The sequence below is a fragment of the Pygocentrus nattereri genome, chromosome 25 (genome assembly GCF_015220715.1).
Source record: "Pygocentrus nattereri isolate fPygNat1 chromosome 25, fPygNat1.pri, whole genome shotgun sequence".
NCBI classification, from domain to species: Eukaryota; Metazoa; Chordata; class Actinopteri; order Characiformes; family Serrasalmidae; genus Pygocentrus; species Pygocentrus nattereri.
The window spans coordinates 33,744,168-33,766,900 of NC_051235.1; positions in this window are offsets into that span (position 1 = coordinate 33,744,168).

The following is a 22,733-nucleotide window of genomic DNA, read 5'->3' on the forward strand; positions in this document are numbered from 1 at the left end:
CTTCGGTCTGGACTACATTGGTGTCAGAAGTCTGTAAGAACAGAACACTGATGCATATAGATGTAATTTTTATCTTGTGTGTTTTACTTTTAAATATTGTTAATATATTCCTTTTCTGCTATTGATTTTATTTGTTCAATTTCTACCATTTGCTTATTTTATCTGTGATTATCTCTGTTGTTTTTACTTTGTATTGTGAAGCACTTTGAGCTGCATGCTTAATGTATGAAATATAAATAAAGATTAATATTATTATTATTATTATTGCATCTCAGGTTTGTCAGGGATTCAGCTGATTTGTATCAGGAGTTTTTCAGGTTCTGTAGCCATACCATGTTTGGCTTTAATGGTTCCATCTCTGAACTCACAGCTGAGAAACGAGCTGGACAGGCACAAATATAAAAAAAATGCATTTACAAAACGCTCAAGTCGGTAGACGGTAAAAAGAAAGATCCACTCAAGGTACTCAGGGAGTTTGCCACAGTCATTAGACCAAAGAATAAACAGAAGAATATCCAGGCATCGTTTCAGACAAAGACAGTGTGGAGGATGTGTGACTCTCGCTGAGGGACTGCTTTTATTGCAGGGGTCCGAGAAAAGCGAGTGCAGGAAAGGCTCCTGGATAAAGGCGAAGACCTGATGCTGACTAAAGCAGGAGAAATTCTGCAGCAGTTTGAAATGTTGCAATAGTAAATTGTCAGAGAGGAAGATACACAGACGTCTGCAGAATCTGCCGGGGTGAAGCAAACTACTGCTGAACAGCCACAAAAGCAGCCGAAAGCCACACATCCGAGTAGAGCTTCAGCACGTCAGATAAAGACAGCGCAAGCTGTGGTAAACACCCGCAACACAAGTGGAGTGAAGGAACGGCTGCCAAAGGCTCTGAGTGTTCACACTGTCACTGGGCAGTGTCTGTCGCAAACGTTCAAAAATGTGTTGAGTGTGGAAACAGCAGAAGATTCATAGATGATGAAATTCTGGGTATAAGTGTGACACAGGCAGAGGATACGGTAGCAGCTCCGGAAGACAAGTGGGCAGTAAATGTTAGGGTTTTGTGTCTGCATGTAAAGCAAAGCAATCAGCCACGAGAGGCCATGCGGTACAGTAATTTTACCACGGGGAAGGGTGTTGTTAGGCACAGTGCACAGCAGAGTAAAACCGCCTTTCCTGTGATTAAAATCACTGTAACACACAGTTTTAAGTGGTTTATTGCTTTTACAAAACAACAAAAAGTAATAATGGACAAACATATAGTCAGCCAAGAAATGTAGTTCCTTTCAAGTATGGTATTGTTGCCAAGCAACCAAGGACCACTGAATGAGGAGAAGAATGTTCGGCCATCACTGCTCACTGCGGTCAATTCATGAGCTTTTTAACTTTGTCGTATAATAATCAACATGATAACATGACACTGTTTAATACAGAAATACAAATGACCACTGCAAGTCTTATTTAGCTCCAATCCAGCGCCCCTCATACGCCACCCTGCTCCCTACATAGTGCACTACGTAGGACTTTAAATACTGGATCCTGCAGCCCAACAGCGCAAAACACAGAGAAACAGTCATTTGGGATTCAGACACATCCATACATGACAAATAATCACAGTTTGGCTACAGACGATAGAATTCCTAAACTTTCTCTTTCCCAGAACACTATTTCGGGAGTACAGAGCCGTTTGGGATTCAGCCTGGGTTTCATGCTACTTCTCACTGAAACATGGATATTTGAAGCGTGTTAGACTTTCTTTAGACTTATATTGCGGTTTTACAGAAAATCATAGGTACTTTAATTCAAGGCTGTGACAGTAATGATGGAGTTGTGTAGCACGTTTGCTATATTTTTGCCTGTTAGCCAGCTGACCAGCCGAGTTCTAGACGAGAAAATAATCCGTCAGCCCTTCAGTTTAAACAGAACCGGGTTCATCATCAGTGCACTCGGTGCTCCGTGTGATCAGCATGAGAGTCAAATATTATTCATTATTATTCAATATTATTATAACAGCGCAAGTGCCACGCCTCAGGTGGACTCGGACTCCATTTCCCAGACTGCTTCAGGAGATCACATGACTCTGGACAATTGCCGGCGTCACTATCAGCACTCACAGTCCCCTGATTATTGAGTAAACACACCTGTGTAGGTTGACCTACTTATTTAGTAAATGTATTATTTATTATTTATTTATTATTTATTTATTTAGTAAATTTAATTACTTATTTAGTACCTGTTTACCCCGGGCTGTAGGAAGCATCGGTGCGACCCTGTCTTTGTTTATCCCGACTTTGTCTGTTTGCTATGCCCTTTTGTCTTTTGCCGGCTGGTTTTGTTCTTCCGTGTTTAGACTTTCGTTTATCAACCACGATTTTTGTCTACCCCTCGATTTTTGGGCGCTTCGTGTTTTCTCTCGTTTTGGATTTCGAGCATTGCTTGTTGTTTTTGCCCATTCTCTTTACTGCCTGAGACATTAAACTTTGTTTGCCTGTTCATCCGCATTCGACTGAATCCTGCCGCCCCGTTACAGCAAAGGATGTGACGCAGTGATACAGAGTTTAGTTGCTGTCAGGCAGCCAAATGTATTCATACATCACATATTTAACAGTGTCTTTGAACACAGCCAGCCAATCACATTTTAGGAGCGGAACTATCTGGTCTATATTTTAGAACAGACACTTGGGTAAAGTGACACACTGACTGTGTTAAATGCTCAACGAAAGTGCTTTTACTCATACTGCAAGCCGAAGCCGACGGTGCAGTTGTTCTCCACAGGGAATTATAAGAACCGTGAAACAACAGTAGGGCTTGAAATTGTGAGCACAGGAGAACGTGCTGAGAGGCTTTAGGCCCAATCATTCTGATAAACTCCCTACAGAACCGCACTAAAGTGAGCAAGACCACTACTGCTGGTAGAGCGTGGACGAGGTCCCTGAGCTAGCACACACTGTGTAACGGGACAGAATGAGTCCGGCACCTGTGGATCGTAAAAACTGAAGAGGCTTTACTAGTTTGAGAGAGCTCTGAAGCTGCTGTCACAAAACAGGCCAAGGTCAAATCCAGAACAATCCAAAACCAGAAAAACACCATCGTAACAAAGTCAAAGGTAAAAAGGCAGAGCCGAAATAAACAGACGAAGGGTCAAATAACAGAAAACCAAACGCAACCTGAGCCACACAGTAGCTTTGTAACTGATGATCCAGAGGGGTTCTGGGAATCGGAGTCTCTGCTGGGAGGATGTCTGACGTACTACAGGGAAATCACCAAGCAGGTGCACAATCAAGATTGAGCCAGATGCAAAAGGTATAGTTGATCCAGCCGACAGCGCTCAAATGGAGGAAGCTCTGTGAGATGGTGGACGGCGGCTCTCCAGAGGAGACCAACTGACAGACTGGGTTAGCTCTGTGGTGGCGGTTGTGCGTAAAGACAGTGTCAGAATCTGTGTAGATCTGAGTGACCTAAATAAAGCCCACGCGCACCACAGGAGAAGCTGCTTCCACCTTTCCAGGTACAAAAGATTTTTCGGTCCCGCTTTATATTGTGTCCAGAACCCCTCCCCATTCTATTCTGTGTCATTTGTTTACATTGTGTGTTTGCACTGAGATGGAGTTGCTCTTAATCTCATTGTACTGTGTATAGTGACAATAAAGGCATTCTATTCTATTCTATTCTATGGGGCCTATTTGGGTGGTGGGTCATTCTCAGCACTGCAGTAACACTGACGTGGTGGTGGTGTGTTAGTGTGTGTTGTGCTGGTGCGAGTGGATCAGACACAGCAGTGCTGCTGGAGTTTTTAAACACTGTTTCCACTCTATTAGACTCGTACCCTGTAGATGTGAAGTCAGAGACGATAGCTCATTATGTTACAGCAGTACAGGCCACGCCACAGCCAGCGGATAAAGATGAAGTCTGCTGCTTTTGGGGTTTGGGACTGACTTGTCCAAGTTTATTCCAAACCTCAGCGAGGTCAGCACGACACTGCGGCAGCTCCTCAGGAGGGAAGTAGAGTTTGCTTGGCAGCTGATGGAGCAGAAGGATTTTAACAAGCTCTAAGATCTATGTTTATTTCCTCCAGTGCTCAAGTTCTTTGACCCAACAAGTCTGTGGAGATTTTGTGTGAAGCTGACAGCTGTGGGCTAGGAGCCATGGTCCTGCTGGATGACCAGCCTATAGATCTTTTCATCCTGGTTATTAACACATACACAGTTGTGTTGCACACAAATAAAAAAAAGAAACACTCAGTATTTGTCGCAGTTCCCAGTTCTCATTCTGCTACTCCACTTCCAGCGGTACGAGCGGTCTGAGTGGATCAGACGCAGCAGAGCTGCTGGAGTTTTTAAACACCTCGGTGTCGCTGCTGGACTGAGAATGACCCACCACCCAAACAGTACCTGCTCTGTGAGGGTCCATGGGGGTCCTGACCACTGAAGAACAGGGTAACAGAGTATCAGAGAAACAGATGGACTACAGTCTGTAACTGTAGAACTACAGAGAGCAGCTGTACGGTCAGTGGAGCTGATAAAGTGGACAGTGAGCGTAGAAACGAGGAGGTGGTCAGAGTGTTATGCCTGACACCGGTGTTTGGGATGCTGGGTTTAGAAAATTACCCAAACTGGGTTGTTTTTAAACCAATATTTTATCAGTGAGGTGCGACTGTGCGTTTTATTTGTTTTTGTGCTTTTGAGTTTAAGTTCATACATGTTCAGAGAAGGGATTCACACAGCTGAACTGAACCCTTCAATAACATCAGCACCATCAGACTCCATCACACCGTTACTGCACACCCACACACACTGACCACACGCCCCACACAGCTGCAGCTGCAATTACAAATTAAATATATTGATTTTTAGATGCTGAAATGCTCGCAGTAATGAAGGTCTTGGCAGCAGAGTAAACAGGTCATTATCCTGCAGTCCACACCAACATACGGTCAGGAAATAAAGTCCATTTCATTACAGAAGCGCACACACACACACACACACACACACTGAGCTCACTTTATTAGGTAAACTCCCCCCCCCCCCAACTACACACACACACACACTGAGCTGACTTTATTAGGTAACATTAGGTTGACTCAGGGTGGGGTTTTACTACAGCAGAGGGTTTGGTTGGGATGGGGATTTGAATGGGATGGGTTTGGTTAGGGGTTCCTTACAACCAATAGGAACACTGCTTAGACTATGACTCATATTCCCAGGCAGTTACCTAGAAATTCCAGACGGTCCAGATTGATTTGGGTCCTTTTGTGAATCAAAGTGTGATTGGTTGATTCATAATGATGTTGGTAGTTAATCTAACATGTAAGGCCTTCAGTCCAACTCCTGAAGTCCTAACCAATGGGAGAGCAGGTCAGCTGTATCTGCCTAGATACCACAGGGAGGACAGTTCTGATTGGATCATTTTCTCTTGGGCATTTCAAGACTTTAATCTTTTTTATTTACAACCAAAACGAAATAATGAAATAAGAGTATTATTGCAATACTTTCAGATGTATGAATGCTTAGTTCCCAGAAATCATTAGTTCTTCTCTGAAGGCCCTGACGGTTCCCCCACTGAGTGATGCTCTTACTGCATTAAAAGTGTTCCACTGTTCATACGGAGCCTTCAGGAAGGAAAGTTCCCGTCTAATCATCCAGCCGCCACCTCCGTCGCCTCTCGCTCACAATCACAAGAATAAGTGAAAGTAAACATGCTCTAAAGAGCGTCATTCATTCTCTCTGGATGGTTTTTGTTCTCCATGAAGGAGCTGAAATTATGCTCACATTCGGAGTAATCTTATTAACTCTGATTCACATTCAGATTCACATTCATATGCATGTGTTCATGCCCCTGAGAAATGTCACTCTGCTATAATTAACGGGGTCCTAATCTCCGCCACAATCTGCATGTGAAAAAATCCCATCATTTTTATGAGTCTTGAATGTGCATTTAATGTTTCCATCATCAGACGCGCTTCCTCTCCCCACTGCGGAGAGTTTAATGCTGATCTGTCGCATCTCTCCGTGTCTGCCGGGCTGATGGATCTTGTTTTGTTGAGGTATCTGTTCTTCTACATTTCCATATTTTCAATTTTCACTTCAGTCCTGGCCAAACGCACAGCGAGGCGGCTTGTGCGGCGCTGCTGGCCGCTGCGGTTTTAATCCGTCACCTTCGAGCTCCTGCAAAAAGCTGCGGAAAGAGCCGCCTGTGGACGTGTTTTATTGTGGAAGTGTTTTATTGTGGAAGTGTTGCTGAGAAAACTTCAGCTCAATCTCTCAGCCTGGTTTCACCCAAACAGCCTCAGAGTTCTCACTTTTCTTTTGCTATAATAATGTAATTACATGTTTGATGCCTGTAAGTACTTATGAAAGTGTTTAAAACTCTTTATAAACATGTGTAAAAACTCTTGTAATACCTCAAAGAGCTGTTTGCTGTCCGGTGCGGTCCAGCGGAGGACGGGTTCCCCTTCTGAGTCTTGGTTCCTCTCAGTGTTTCTTCCTTTTCCTCTGAGGGAGTTTTTCCTGCCACTGTCTCCACTGGCGACGCTCATGGGAGCTCTGTGACACCACCTGCTGTAAAAAGCTCTACATGAATAAACTTCACTTACTCGCTGTGATAACGTACTGAACTTGAAAAAGATGGTTCTTTTTGCTATGAATGTCACTTTTGTAAGCATCTATAAACACATTCATAACATGTTATAATGCATTCATAAGGCATCATAAACCTGGCTATAAATATGAATAAAAATGCATTACATGTTATAGCCATGCTTATAAAGCATTATGAATTGTTAACATAATGCATTATAAGCACTGTTCATAACACATTATAAGAGCTCATAAGCTGTATTAGTCCTCTCTGAGTAAAGTGGAGCGTGCTGGACTAAAGCCTCCTCCAGGGTTCAGACTGAGGCTTCAAGTTGAAGAATTTACTGAAGGATTTACTGAAACACTAAAACACAATAAGCTCATTACAGGCTTCAAATGTCAGAGTTTAAACTAGAGCAACATCAGAGTTTCACCCAATGTGGGAAAGTCAATGTTCACCACTGTTAATGTGCACCTCTGTTAATGTTCACCACCATTAATGTACACCACTGTTAATGTTCACCACTGTTAATGTTCACCACTGTTAATGTGCACCACTGTTAATGTGCACCACTGTTAATGTTCACCACCGTTAATGTTCACCACCATTAATGTGCACCACTGTTAATGTTCACCACTGTTAATGTGCACCACTGTTAACGTTCACCACTGTTAATGTTCACCACCGTTAATATACACCACTGTTAATGTACACCACTGTTAATGTGCACCACTGTCAATGTTCACCACTGTGAATGTTCACCACTGTCAATGTTCACCACCGTTAATGTTCACCACTGTTAATGTTCACCACTGTTAATGTGCACCACCGTTAATGTTCACCACTGTTAATATACACCACTGTTAATGTTCACCACTGTTAATGTTCACCACTGTTAATAGACACCACTGTTAATGTTCACCACTGTTAATGTACACCACCGTTAATGTTCACCACTGCTAATGTTCACCACTGTCAATGTTCACCACTGTTAATGTTCACCACTGTGAATGTTCACCACTGTTAATGTTCACCACTTTTAATGTTCACCACTGTTAATGTGCACCACCGTTAATGTTCACCACCGTTAATGTGCACCACCGTTAATGTTCACCACTATTAATATACACCACTGTTAATGTTCACCACTGTTAATGTGCACCACTGTTAATGTTCACCACTGTTAATGTTCACCACCGTTAATATACACCACCGTTAATGTTCACCACTGTTAATGTTCACCACTGTCAATGTTCACCACCGTTAATGTTCACCACCGTTAATGTTCACCACCGTTAATGTTCACCACTGTTAATGTTCACCACTGTTAATGTTTACCACTGTTAATGTTCACCACCGTTAATGTTCACCACCGTTAATGTGCACCACTGTTAATGTTCACCACCGTTAATGTGCACCACCGTTAATGTTCACCACTGTTAATATACACCACTGTTAATGTTCACCACTGTTAATGTTCACCACTGTTAATGTACACCACTGTTAATAGACACCACTGTTAATGTTCACCACTGTTAATATACACCACCGTTAATGTTCACCACTGTTAATGTTCACCACTGTTAATGTTCACCACCGTTAATGTTCACCACCGTTAATGTTCACCACTGTTAATGTTCACCACCGTTAATGTTCACCACCGTTAATGTACACCACTGTTAATGTTCACCACCGTTAATGTGCACCACCGTTAATGTTCACCACCGTTAATGTTCACCACCGTTAATGTGCACCACTGTTAGTGTTCACCATTGTTAATGTTCACCACTGTTAATGTTCACCATTGTTAATGTGCACCACCGTTAATGTTCACCACCGTTAATGTTCACCACCATTAATGTTCACCACCGCTAATGTGCACCACCGTTAATGTTCACCACCGTTAATGTTCACCACTGTTAATGTGCACCACCGTTAATGTTCACCACTGTTAATGTTCACCACCGTTAATGTGCACCACCGTTAATGTTCACCATTGTTAATGTTCACCACTGTTAATGTACACCACTGTTAATGTGCACCACCGTTAATGTTCACCATTGTTAATGTTCACCACCTATAGCCTGGCACTGACTTAACACTGCATATCCAATAGAACGCCAGCAGAAACCAGCACTACTGTACTGTAGTGTAGTGTAGTGTTACAGAGTGAAGGGTTCTAGTGCCCGACGTTAGAACCAGTGAGGGAACAAATTATAATGACAGCGCTCGACTATCTCACCCCTCCCTCTCCAGGCCTTCACTCCACAGTGACTTCACGCTCAGTGTGATGTCAGAGGGGGTTCAGGGGAGGGGCTGATGGGTACCTGCTTTGCTGTGATGTAATGTAGTGTAGCATTTAAAGTGGGACGCTGGGTAAGAGAAGCTCACTGTAGCAGTGGTTCTAGGCTGGACGGCCGGTTTGGAGCATCTGAATATTCAGGACTGAAGCTCTGAAGATGCAGCTCTAACAGCTCCAGCGCTGAGGAATAAACACTGAAAATCTCAGTAAATAAACTTTATATTAGTCTTTACTTTAAACTCTCCAAGCTGGGACTGACAGTATAACATGTCATTAACACTACTTATAATGCACTATATTAACAATTCATAAGGTATAATAAACATGGCTATAAAGTGTAATTCAGTGTAACTCCTTTTTATTAATATTTATTACCACATTTGTAATATCCTATGAATGCATTGTAACATGTTATTAATGTGTTTATAGATGTTTGCAAACATGGCATTCATTGAAAGTGTCACCACTGGCTCTTTAGGGGTTCTTTAGTACTGTGTCTTTACACTGGTTCTATACTTTTAATATTTCTTTTCATGGTGAAATGGATCTTCAGACTGAAGGTAATTGTGTTGTAAATGGTTCTAAACAGCACCTTTTGGTTCTTTCGTTCTTTGTCAAGCTTGTAATAACAGAAAACCCTTTTTCACAAAGGTTCCATACAAAACTGTACAGAACACATTCTCCATCAATCCGAAGAACCATGGTTATAAAACATTTATAACAGTTATTAATGTGCCTTTCTGCCCTGGGGTTTAATAAAGAGCTCTTCTCGTAGTGGAACCATGGCCTCATACTTTAAACCGACGCCACAGTGTCTCACAGGGCAGAGTTCCTCCTGTTGGGCATGTAAAATGAGACAATTACTTTTCTCCAAATTCAAAACATAATAAAACACTACATTTCCAAAAGTCACTCCCCCATCCACATCACTGAATCCAGGTGTTCCAGTCACTTCCATGGCCACAGGTGTATAAAGCCGAGCCCCTAGGCCTGCAGACTGCTTCTACAGACATTAGTGAAAGAATGGGTCGCTCTCAGGAGCTCAGAGAATTCCAGCGTGGTACCGTGATCGGACGCCACCTGTGCAGCAAGTCCAGTCATGAAATTTCCTCACTACTAAATATTCCACAGTCCACTGTCAGTGGGATTATAACAAAGTGGAAGCGATTGGGAACGACAGCAACTCGGCCACGAAGTGGTCGGCCACGTAAAATGACAGAGCGGTCAGCGGATGCTGAGGGGCATAGTGCGCAGAGGTCACCGACTTTCTGCAGAGTCCATCACTACAGACCTCCAAACTTCATGTGGCCTTCAGATCAGCTCAAGAACAGCGTAGAGAGCTTCATGGAATGGGTTTCCATGGCCGAGCAGCTGCATCCAAGCCTTACATCACCAAGCGCAGTGCAAAGCGTGGAATGCAGTGGTGTAAAGCGCCGCCACTGGACTCTAGAGCAGTGGAGACGTGTTCTCTGGAGTGACCAATCGCGCTTCTCCATCTGGAAATCTGATGGACGAGTCTGGGTTTGGCGGTTGCCAGGAGACGGTACTTGTCTGACTGCATTGTGCTGAGTGTAAAGTTTGGTGGAGGGGGGATCATGGTGTGGGGGTGTTTTTCAGGAGTTGGGCTCGGCCCCTTAGATCCAGTGAAAGGAACTCTTAAAGCTTCAGCACCAAGAGATTCTGGACAATTTCATGCTCCCAACTTTGTGGGAATAGTTTGGGGACGGCCCCTTCCTGTTCCAACATGACTGCGCACCAGTGCACAAAGCAGGTCCATAAAGACACGGATGATCCAAAAATTCCCATAAACACTCCTAACCCTTGTGGAAAGCCTTCCCAGAAGAGCTGAAGCTGTTTTAGCTGCAAAGGGTGGGCCGACATCATATTAAACCCTATGGATTAAGAATGGGACGTCACTCAGGTTCATATGCGTGTGAAGCCGGACGACCGAATACTTTTGGAAGTATAGTGTAACTGCTTTTCTGCTTGCAAACATTCATGTGGAAGGAATGATACATAGTTAGAAATTACGGTACTGTGCAGGAATGTTTTTCGGTCATCAAGGTACAAATGTTCCCTCAGAGGTTCTACAGTGGTTCTAAGGTCTGATTGTGGAGCTTAAATCAGGTTCTCCAGGTGAAAAGTTGGTATTTGTTCCTTTTCATAACTGAATGTTTTAAAGCAGAGCAGTAGAGTAAAAGCCTGGAGGCGAGGCGAGGCGGGGTGTGTGGAGTCAGTCCAGCTTAGAACAGATCATTTCAGTGGATAATGGTTCAGTTATGTTCCCTGACTGAAGGCACTGAGATGGAGCCTTGAGGGTTCCACCCCAGTGATAAGAGGGGAACTGACCCAGAGACAGTCTAGTACCTTTATTTCTGAGAGTATAGAGGCTACAATAAACTTATAGTTATTATTATTGTTATTCTTCTTCTTCTTATTATTATTATTATTATTCTTATTATTTTTTTAAACTGTATCTTGACGTGGTTTGAGTTTGGAGTCTGTTGTTAGACTCCAAACTAGGCTTAGGAGGCCAGTGCCTTTTCCATATTAATAATAATAATTTTATTTTATTTTATTATCTCAACATTTTCCTCAATCATAATAAAAACATTCACATTACAGGACAACCTGATTTTAATTGTATCATATTTTATTAATTTCCCATTTAGTTCATGTCATTTCATTCAGCCTCACATTACAGTAATAAAATAAAACATACTAAAGAGCAATAATGAAATAAAATGGGCCTAAAAGGGAGGCTTTAGGATGGAGCAGCGCTGATGGCTGGTCTCCAGCTCCGTCTCTCCTGGTGTTGGTTCAGCGTGAGCTCGGCTCTGGCTGAGACTCTGACGCTGTGATTACACGTCCAGTTGTTTGAGTGGGAGCCAACAGCCGGGAGAAAAACAACAAAAAAAGCTTCAGACACCCCCGATCGTGGGGTTAATTTGCTAGATTATGGGCTTCTCTCTCTCCACTGAAGTGGATCTATCAGGGGACAGAGCGAGGGACCACTTCTGTCTCCTCGATTGCTGTAATCAGATTGGAGTCTGAGTTCGGCGTAAAGAGCCGCTGGAGAAGCACTGAGGAATGAAACTGTTGGCAGTCGAGAGTTTCTTCAGGCTCTGAGTTTGATCTACTGTGCAGAAGAAGAGGATTAGACGGAAGTGAATCTTTCCAGCGAGGCTGACGCAGACGGCCGTAACTCTCACGGGAGATACAGTGATGAGCAGCTGCAGTCCGGAAAGCGTAACGCTCCCTGTTAGGACTGTAACGGCTCAGACTTTTACTCAGAGCTCAAGATTTGACATTGCTTTGCATGTTTTATGTAGCAAAAGCTCGGAGCTCTCAAAGATTTGTTGGTGGCTTCGTGAGGTCTGACGATTTCTGTGAAACAAAAAACAGATCTTTATTTGATTTTTGTTTAATAGGACCATCATGCTTGTATTTAAAGTCTAAGTACTGTAGTAATGCTCTTATTGATCAGATTTGGTTGGAAGCAAAAGAGTTAAAATCTTAAACTGCCCAACAAAAAAAACTGTCCAATCAGGATTGTTCTCTCTGTGGTCAATTCAGCTGAGCTGCTCTCTCATTGGTTAGGACTTCAGGGGCTGGACTGAAGGCCTTACATGTTAGATTGACTGCCAACATAGCTGAGAATCAACCAACCGTGCTTTGATTAACACTGAGACCAAAAAACATCACTGTAGTCCGTCTGTAAGTTCTAGATAACTGTCTGTGAATGAGAGCTGTAGTCTAAGCAGGGTTCCGGTTAGTTGTTAGGAATGTAAAACAGTGGCGGCAGTTCAATGCGGGACGCTTTACTGAAAGAGTCACAGTAGCACTGAAACACGTTTCACCCCTTAAAATCTCAGTCTTATTACACACGAAGGCTTATTACTGAGTAACTACAGGGACTTCAACGCAAACCGGCTGAGCTGTTCTTACATTATAGGAGCAGGTAATAAAAATGCTGGCCTGCTAAGAGACTCTGGCTGTTTATGGGGTTAAATAAAGCACTAGGCTTTATTTCAAGTTCAAAGTGTTTATTGTCATATGTACAGAGGAAACAGGTTTCCTTATATACAATGAAAAGCTTACTTTGCTCCTCGCTAAGAATGCCAGATATAACATTAAGAATATAAAGAGTATATATACAACCATATATATTAATCAAGAAATAGTGCAATGTATAAATTACAGTGGTATGGGTAAATAGTGCTGTGCCTTACCGGGAACATGATTATCTGCAGCAGAAATGAGTGCTAAAGTGCGATAGTGCAATTGTAAACATGTGCTACAGTTAAAGTGACAGTAGTTGCAGGTTATTCCTGAGGAAAGAGTTCTTTACCAGTGGGATACACATCACACGTCTGTACCCAAGTCTGGCAGACCGAAGTGTGAATAGTTATTTCTGGTTCAGAACTCTGATTGCGGTGGGGAAGAAGGAGTTCTTTAGTCTGGAGGTCTTGCACATCATACTCCTATACCTCCGTCCTGAGGGCAGAGGTTTGAACAGACCGTGCTGGGGGTGGGTGGGGTCTTTGATGATGGAGGCAGCTTTCCTTTGGACTCTGTGGTTGTAAATGTTCTGCAGAGAGTGCAGTGGAGAATTGGTGATCTTCTCTGCAGTCTTCACCACTCTCTGTAGGCATTTACGATCCATCACGGTCAAGCTGCCGTACCACACGGTGATGCAGCTGGTCAGGAGGCTCTCAATGACGCAGTTGTAGAAGTTGCTGAGGATCACCGGAGACATCCCAAACCTCCTTAGCCTCCTCAGGAAGTACAGCCGCTGTTGAGCCTTTCTGACTAGCTGCTTGGTGTTCAGTGACCATGTGAGGTCTTCACTGATGTGGACACCCAGGTATTTAAAGCTGCTCACCCTCTCCACCTCGAGCTCCCGGATGAAAAATGGCCGATGAGGTCTCCTCTCCTTCCTCATGTCCACTATCAGCTCCTTTGTCTTGTCCGTGTTGAGGATGAGGTTGTTATCATCACACCATGACACCAGTCTGGTCACCTCCCTCCTGTAGGCTGCTTCATCTCCACCAGTGATACGTCCTATCACTGCTGTGTCGTCAGCAAACTTCAGGATGATGTTGTCCTTGTGGGAGGCGACACAGTCATGGGTGAACAGGGTGTAGAGAATAGGGCTGAGGACGCAGCCCTGTGGAGTGCCGATGTAGGTGGTGATGCTGGCTGAAGTCCTGTTGCTGATCCTGACAGACTGGGGCCTGCCAGTCAGGAAGTCCAAAAGCCAGTCACAGAGGGTGGGGTGCAGGCCGAGTGTGGAGAGTTTGTGGGTGAGTTTGTGTGGGATGACCGTATTGAAGGCTGAGCTGTAGTCAACAAAGAGCATCCTGATGTAGGAGTCTTTGTTTTCCAGGTGGGAGAGGGAGTAGTGAAGGGCAGCAGCGACTGCGTCCGAGGTGGATCTGTTGTGACGGTAGGCGTACTGCAGGGGGTCCAGCGTGTCTGGTATACTGTCTTGTATGTGGGCCAGCACCACTCTCTCAAAGCACTTCATAATGATTGGAGTGAGTGCTACTGGTCTGTAGTCATTCAGGCTGGTGGGGGGCTCTTCTTAGGAATGGGGACAATGACTGTCCTTTTATAGCAGGTAGGAACAATGCTCTGGCTGAGAGAGAGATTGAAAATGGAGGTCAGTACATTAGCCAGCTCGTTCGCACATGCTCTGAGGGCCCGCCCAGGAATCTTGTCTGGTCCTGGTGCCTTGCGGGGGTTGATCTTTCTCAGAGCTCTGCAGACCTGGCCTGTTGATACTGACAGAGGGGGGGACAGGGGTTGTGTGGGCTGTGTGTGTGTGAACCTCCCGGTGCTAGTGCTGGAGGTTTCGAAGCGGGTGTAGAAGGTGATGAGGTCGTCCGGTAGGCTGTCTGTGGAGCTGATGTTGCTGGTGATGGTCCTGTATTCTGTAATGTGTTGTAGGCCTTGCCACATCTGCCTGGAGTCAGCAGTGGAGTAGAAGCCATCCAGTTTCTCTCTGTACTGCCTCTTGGCTGCTGTGATGACTTTCCTCAGTCTGTACTTCGCAGCTTTGTACTCTGTCTCATTGCCTGATCTGTATGCAAGAGAGCGAGCATGGAGCATGTGTCGTACCTGACTGTTAATCCAGGGCTTCTGGTTGGGGAACCTCTTCACTTGTGTGGTGGGCACGATGTTATCCACACACGTGCTGATGTAGCCAGACACATGTTCAGCATATTCCTGTATGCTGACAGAAGAGTCCTCCGTAGTGGCTGCAGCTTTAAACACATCCCAGTCTGTCGTAGCAAAACAGTCCTGCAGTATGCTCTCAGTCTCCGGAGACCATACTTGAACTGTTTTGGTAACCGGATGTGATTGTTTCAGCCTTTGTCTGTAAGCCGGGTACATGAACAAGGAGATGTGGTCTGAGAGTCCAAAGTGGGGGCGGGGTGCAGCCCTGTATGCACCGCGTACATTACTGTACACGTGATCCAGGATGTTATTGTCACGAGTTGGAACGTCCACGTGTTGGAAATATTTCGGAAATACAGTCCGTAAGTTGCACTGGTTGAAGTCACCGGCAATGATAAACACGGCATCAGGGTGAGCCGTCTCTAACGCGCTGATGACGTCATGGAGTTTGCCGAGCGCTGCCGCAGAGTTAGCCCGCGGATTAATATATACAGATGTTAAAAATACAGCGCAGAATTCCCTTGGTAAATAATAGGGATGACATTTTAACAGCAGGAACTCCAGGTCTGGTGAGCAGTGCTTATAAACGGTCCGTATGTCTCTACACCACGCGTTGTTTACAAACACACACACACCTCCACCCTTAGCCTTACCGGTGGCTGTCGTGCGATCTCCGCGATGCACAGAGTGAGTCTCTAGCTGGATAGCGCTGTCCGGTACTCTGTCTGAGAGCCAGGTTTCAGTGAACATTAGAGCGCAGCACTCTCTTGTTTCCCGCTGAGATGTTATCCTAGCTCTCAGCTCGTCCAGCTTGTTCTCCAGTGACCGCACGTTAGCTAGCAAGAGGCTAGGCACTGGTGGTCGGCTAGCGCGAGCCTTTAGCCTAGCATGCAGCCCTCCCCTCTTGCCTCGCTTGCGTCGCCGCCTCTGAAGCACTCTACTTGGATCAGCGTGCTCACTCGCGGTCGGTAGGTCTGGGTCTTCCTGGTTTTGGTGGTGGTGGTGGCTGCGGGAGCAGACAATGGGTTGTAGCTCCGGTGGAATAAAACCGCTAAATCCGTGCATGTTGTCTTTTGCGATGTCCAGCAGAGTTTGTCTGTCGTAAGTTAAGAGTGCCTGGCACTTGTGCACTGTAAAGAGAGCGTTAATACACAGAAAGAGAAGAAAAAGCCGGCATTCTTGAGCAGAGCGAGCAAACACGTCTGCCTCGGGGGGCGGCTTTACAGGCTTCAAATAACTACAGTTAATTTAGAACTGTCAACATCGTTAAGGCGCAACATTATAAACCTCATAGAGGCACTAGTAACAATTTGCTTTACTACAGAGGTGGATGAGCTTGTTTTTGAGTGGGTTTTGACAGCTGAAGGCCTGTCCTAACAGCCATGGTTGACCACTGTATATGATATATTTAAATCATTCTATAACAAACAAAAAATGTTTGGAAAGAAATTATTTAAGCAAATCAAAAACACAAATAATTTTAAATGGAACTTTATAGAGAAACAGGTTTTTTGACTAACCTAACCCTGCTTACCAGTCAAACCCCACCCGGTCCAGACTCCAACCCCAAACCAACCCCACCTTCAACCAAACCCCACCCCAATCAAATGTTGCCCCTAAGTAAACCCCACCCCAGTTAAATCCCAAACTCCAACCCCTCCAAACCCCGCCTCCAACCAAACACTGCCCCTTGCTAAGCTCCACCCCAGTCAAATCCTACCCTGTCCAAATCTCACCCCAAGTCAAATCCCACTGACAGTCAAACCAAACCACACTAGTTAAACCCCACTCCAAAGAAACCCTCCGCTTTAGTAAAGTCCCACCCCAACCAAATGTTGCCCCTAACCAGGCCCCACCTCTAGTCAAATCCCATTTGGCCAAACACTGCTATATTAGTGAAGCCCTGCCCCCAGCAAGACCACCTCTGTTTTTGAAACTTTGAACACATGGGTCAGCATAAACGGGCAGCAGAGTGGCGCCCCCTAGCAGTCTATTATGCTCCGCCCAAACGTCCCTGAGAACAGATGAGTTGTGGTTTATTTAACAGCCCAGTCTCTTCACACTCTCTGCAGTTTGGACAGCACTTCAGTTTCACTCGCTAATGTGGTGTTTTTAATGTTTAGTGTAATGGATCAGATCAGAGTCGGAAAGCAGAACCTCTTTTCACAGCTCCACTGACCGTACAGCTGGACTCTGTAGTTCTACAGTTACAGACTGTAGTCCATCTGTTTCTCTGATACTCTGTTACCCTGTTCTTCAGTGGTCAGGACCCCCATGGACCCTCACAGAGCAGGTACTGTTTGGGTGGTGGGTCATTCTCAGCACTGCAGTAACACTGACGTGGTGATGGTGTGTTAGTGTGTGTTGTGCTGGTGCAAGTGGATCAGACACAGCAGTGCTGCTGGAGTTTTAAACACTGTGTCCACTCACTGTCCACTCTATTAGACGCTCCTACCTTGCCGGTCCACCTTGTAGATGTAAAGTCAGAGACGACAGCTCATCTGCTGCTGCACAGTTTGTGTTGGTCATCCTCTAGTCCTTCATCAGTGGTCACAGGACGCTGCCCACAGGACGCCGCCCACAGGACGCCGCCCACAGGACGCTGCCCACAGGACGCTGCCCACAGGACGCCGCCCACAGGATGCTGTTGGCCGGATATTTTTGGTTGGTGGACTGTTCTCAGTCCAGCAGCGACACTGAGGTGTTTAAAACTCCAGCAGCACTGCTGTGTCGGATCCACTCAGACCAGCACAACACACACTAACACACCACCACCACCCCTGAGTCCAGACCTCAACACCACTGAATGTGGTGCAAATCATCAGCCAGCTTCTAAGACTGAGCTTTGGAGGCGTGTCTGCAGATTATTTGAGGAGCTGAGAGTGAAGCTCCTGAACAGAGTGGAAAGTGGAATGAAGGGAAAGAGTGACTGACCCTCTCACAGCTGAGGGTTGAGTTAGTTGTTGAGGAGTCTGGATGATGTTCTGTTAAATGTGAGTTTCCTTTTGTTCCCAATGCTAAAAAAAGAAAAATTTGTGCTTCACGGCTGGAAAAGAAGGTGGTCTCTGACATATGTCTACAGACTGTAGCTGCACTGGAGACATGGTGATATGACAGTTAGACGCAATTGTCCATCTGATTGCTAGCTGGCTCCTGCCTGTGTCCTGTTCAGTGGGTGAATGTGTGGTAATGACTCTGGGGTGCGGAGCTACTGTTCAGTGGGTGAATATGTGGTAATGAATCTGGGGTGAGGCGCTACGGTTCGGTGGGTGAATGTGTGGTAATGACTCTGGGGTGCGGAGCTCCTGTTCGGTGGGTGAATGTGTGGTAATGACTCTGGGGTGCGGAGCTACTGTTCGGTGGGTGAATGTGTGGTAATGACTCTGGGGTGCGGAGCTACTGGTCGGAAGGTGAATGTGTGGTAATGACTCTGGGGTGCGGCGCTGCTGTTCGGTGGGTGAATGTGTGGTAACGACTCTGGGGTGCATCGCTACTGTTCGGTGGGTGAATGTGTGGTAACGACTCTGGGGTGCGGAGCTCCTGTTCGGTGGGTGAATGTGTGGTAACGACTCTGGGGTGCGGAGCTGCTGTTCGGTTTTGAGTCACATTTCTATTTCCTGCGTTTTCAGCTCTCATTATTCAGCCGGTTCACTGGTAGCTCATTTACTCAGATCCTCGTGCTCAAAGGAATATTGTGATTAATTTGTACTTTCCTGATTATTTAATAATATATGATAATACTTTTACTTCTAGTAATCTCATTTTTCCTCTGTTCCATTTTTCATTAAACTTCAGTTCCTACTTTTTTTTTTTTTAGGTTTAATATTGTTCTGTGGCGCTGGTTCCGCTCCTGGAGAACTTTAATGGAGCTTTACCGACATAATTTTATGGTATTTTATTTTATTTTATTTTATACTAAAAGGGTCCAAAAAATGAAGAATAGAGCTGAACTTCAGGTCCTATACAGCTTCCAATTTGCCAGCATCTTGTTTGAATTTTCTGTTCCAGTTTAACTGTGGAGCAGTTAAGATGGACTTCAGCCTCTTTACTAGGCTGATTGATGCTGGTTCTAAGAAGTTTATACGGTTCTATAAAGAACTTGGCGCTTTAGAAGGTATTTGGGCCTCTACTTTTGTTTTTCTACTCAGACTTTTACTGCAGTCATGATTTTCCTGCTCTCAACTCTTTTGAATTGTTAGTTTATTAAAACTTCAGCAGCAACTTTTTACAGCACAGTCCAGCTTTACGCTCATGATATGAGGCCTGCAGTGATGCTTCACGGTTTGTGAATTTTCTATATTTCTGCATAAATTTGACCTAAAACCTCAAGTTTTCACAGACATGCTAAAGTAGATAAACAGAACCAAATTAAACAAAGAAGACAAAAACATTAGACTCGTACTAGTCCTGAACATCGGACCTATCGTTTCAGCCCCTCTATACAACAGAGCTTCAACTCTTACGTTGGTGGGTTTCCTCCACTGAACTGCTGCTTCAGGTCCTTCCACAACATTTCTGTAGGATTAAGACCAGAACTTTGACTTGGACCTTCAAAACATTCACTCTATAATTCCTTAACAGCACAGCAGGCCCAAACCATGATACTACCACCACCATGTTTCACAGATCGGATGAGGTTTTGTCTCCAAACATAAATCTTTTCATTAAAACTCAAAAGGTCTGTTCTGGTCTCATTGTTCCAATAGCCTTCCAGCTCATCCATGTAGCAGACGGGCAACAATGCTCTTTTTGGAGTTGTTCTTTCTCCCTGCAACCCTGCCCTTAATAATTCATGCAGGAGTGGGTGTCAATCTTCTACTGCATGAATCATTACTTGCACATGATAAAAAGGCTTTGTGTTTTTTGTTGTGTAAATGATTACATAATGGAAATATTTGAGAAAAAGGCAATTGTGCAAATGTGAAATTGTACCACAGCACCATAAAATCTAAACAAAGCAAAATGTCTTTTTCTCTAAAAACAGCCTTTTATTGAAAACATGAGCAAACAAATCCAACTCATGCTTAGTGAAATGTACGACACAATATTTAAAATTTCTGGAAATTAATACAATTTTAATTGCTATTTGGAATGTATGGTACAAAACGGTCATAAGTAGAATTCCTGGTCATGTGATGTCATAAAGTATTTGTTCTTTCAAAATAAAAAAAAACGTTTTCTGCAATTAAACAGGAAAACAGATTCCATATTACAGCCTACACAGAGCAACAGAGGGTTAACATGCGCCACTGTGAGACAGACCTTTAGTTGCTTAGAACTGGGTTCCTTTGTGGGTTCCTGTTACATGCTCTGGGTGCAATCTTGTTGGTCGACCACTCCTGGGGAGCATAACGAGGGTCTTGAACTTCTTCATTTGTACACAGTCTGTCTGATCAGTGGAGTCCTTTTCCAGCCTGATGAGCATTAAAAACTCTTCTCCTCAGGTCCTCAGGAATCTCCTCTGTTCATGCCGTGATACACTTCCACAAACCTGTGCTGTGAAGGTCAGACTGTGATGGATCCTTGTTCTTTAAAGTAAACAGGGTGGTCACTCACACCTGATTGCCATCCCACTGATTGAAAACACCCGACTCCAATTTCACCTTCAAATTATCTGCTAATCCTAAAGGTCCACATACTTTCACCCCTCACAGCCCTGAAATACTGGATCATTTTCCTCAATGAATAAATGACCAAATCTAATATTTTAGTATTTATGTTTTAGCTCAAACTTACGCAGAAATATAGAAAGTTCTAAAGGGTTCACAAACTTTCAAGCCCCGCTGTAGCTGAACACCGTCTACACTCGAGCGTCTGCAGGGTAAACCAAACCTTCTGATCATGTTTTCAGGTCTGAAACATTTGGTACTTGGTGGTGTTGATGCTTAAATAGCCTCTTCTGCATCTCCAGCCCCACAGACTTAACACTGAGATGTTATGCGTGCTCCACTGCAGCTTTATCACGCAATTTTCTCGGCTGTAAAGCGCTTTTATTGTATAATTATGAAGTTGTCCAGCATCAAAGCAGGAAAACATGAACCGTGCTGCTACACTGAGGTCAGGAAAAGCCTCATTTATTCTTCTCGCAGCACTTTGCTGTCTGAAACGTGGACAGCGAGACATGCACAAATGAGATTTATAGGCCACAACAGAAGATCTGAGCGAAACGCAGAACCGAAAAACACAAAATCTGTAAGTAATCCTCAGCTTTTGTCCAGCACACTTGCTGACCCGCATCATGTGTATCTGCAGAGGCTAATCAGCAGCATCCTCGTCCGGCTGTCACCTTTGCTACGTCTTGCTGTTAATTAAGTGGATTATAAAGGGCAGCGTGAGTTCAGTGTGTGTTTCCCGCGCCGCCGCTGGGCTGCGGTCACTCTACTCTCATTAGCGCTGGCGGTTTGATCTCACGCTGAAAGCTGTTTATTTACACTACGGAACTAAAAGGGGATGAAGTGCAAATAAAAATAAGGCGCTCATCCTCCACACTGAGCAGAAGACCTGACTGAACTGCAGGAGAGCCGTGACCAAAAGCTATGGAACCCATGGACCCTCACAGAGCAGGTACTGTTTGGGTGGTGGGTCATTCTCAGCACTGCAGTAACACTGACGTGGTGGTGGTGTGTTAGTGTGTGTCGTGCTGGTGCGAGTGGATCAGACACAGCAGTGCTGCTGGAGTTTTTACATATTGTGACCTCTCACTGTCCACTCTATTAGACACTCCTACCTTGTCGGTCCACCTTGTAGATGTAAAGTCAGAGACGACAGCTCATCTGCTGCTGCACAGTTTGTGTTGGTCGTCCTCTAGTCCTTCATCAGTGGTCACAGGACGCTGCCCACAGGACGCTGCCCACAGGACACTGCCCACAGGACGCTGCCCACAGGATGCTGCCCACAGGACGCTGCTGGCTGGATATTTTTGATTGGTGGACTATTCTCAGTCCAGCAGTGACACTGAGGTGTTTAAAACTCCAGCAGCACTGCTGTGTCTGATCCACTCAGACCAGCACAACGCACACTAACACACCATGTCAGTGTTACTGCAGTGTTGAGAATGACCCACCACCCAAACAGTACCTGCTCCGTGAGGGTCCATGGGGGTCCTGACCACTGAAGAACAGGGTAACAGAGTATCAGAGTATCAGAGAAACAGATGGACTACAGTCTGTAACTGTAGAACTACAGAGTGCAGCTATACAGTAAGAGGAGCTGATAGCATAGTGTAGCATAGAACAGTATATCGCTGTTGTCAGAAGAAAACATCGGCTCCAAAACTTCACAGGAGAAGGAAAAAATAAGTCAGTGGAACCAGAATTTCTTTAAAGTCATTTTAGTCAATTTATCATGAATATTATATATATATATTGTAAAGGGTAACAGGATTTTTAAAATAATCTCAAAAGCTGAAAAACATCAAGAATGGAGATACAAGGTTTTCTTCCAGCAGTGATTTATTATATTACTGTATACTATTGCACACTGTGGTATGGTATAGTATACTATTGCACACTGTAGTATGGTATAGTATACTATTGCACACTGTAGTATGGTATGGTATACTATTGCACACTGTAGTATGGTATGGTATACTATTGCACACTGTGGTATGGTATAGTATACTACTGCACACTGTGGTATGGTATAGTATACTATTGCACACTGTAGTATGGTATAGTATACT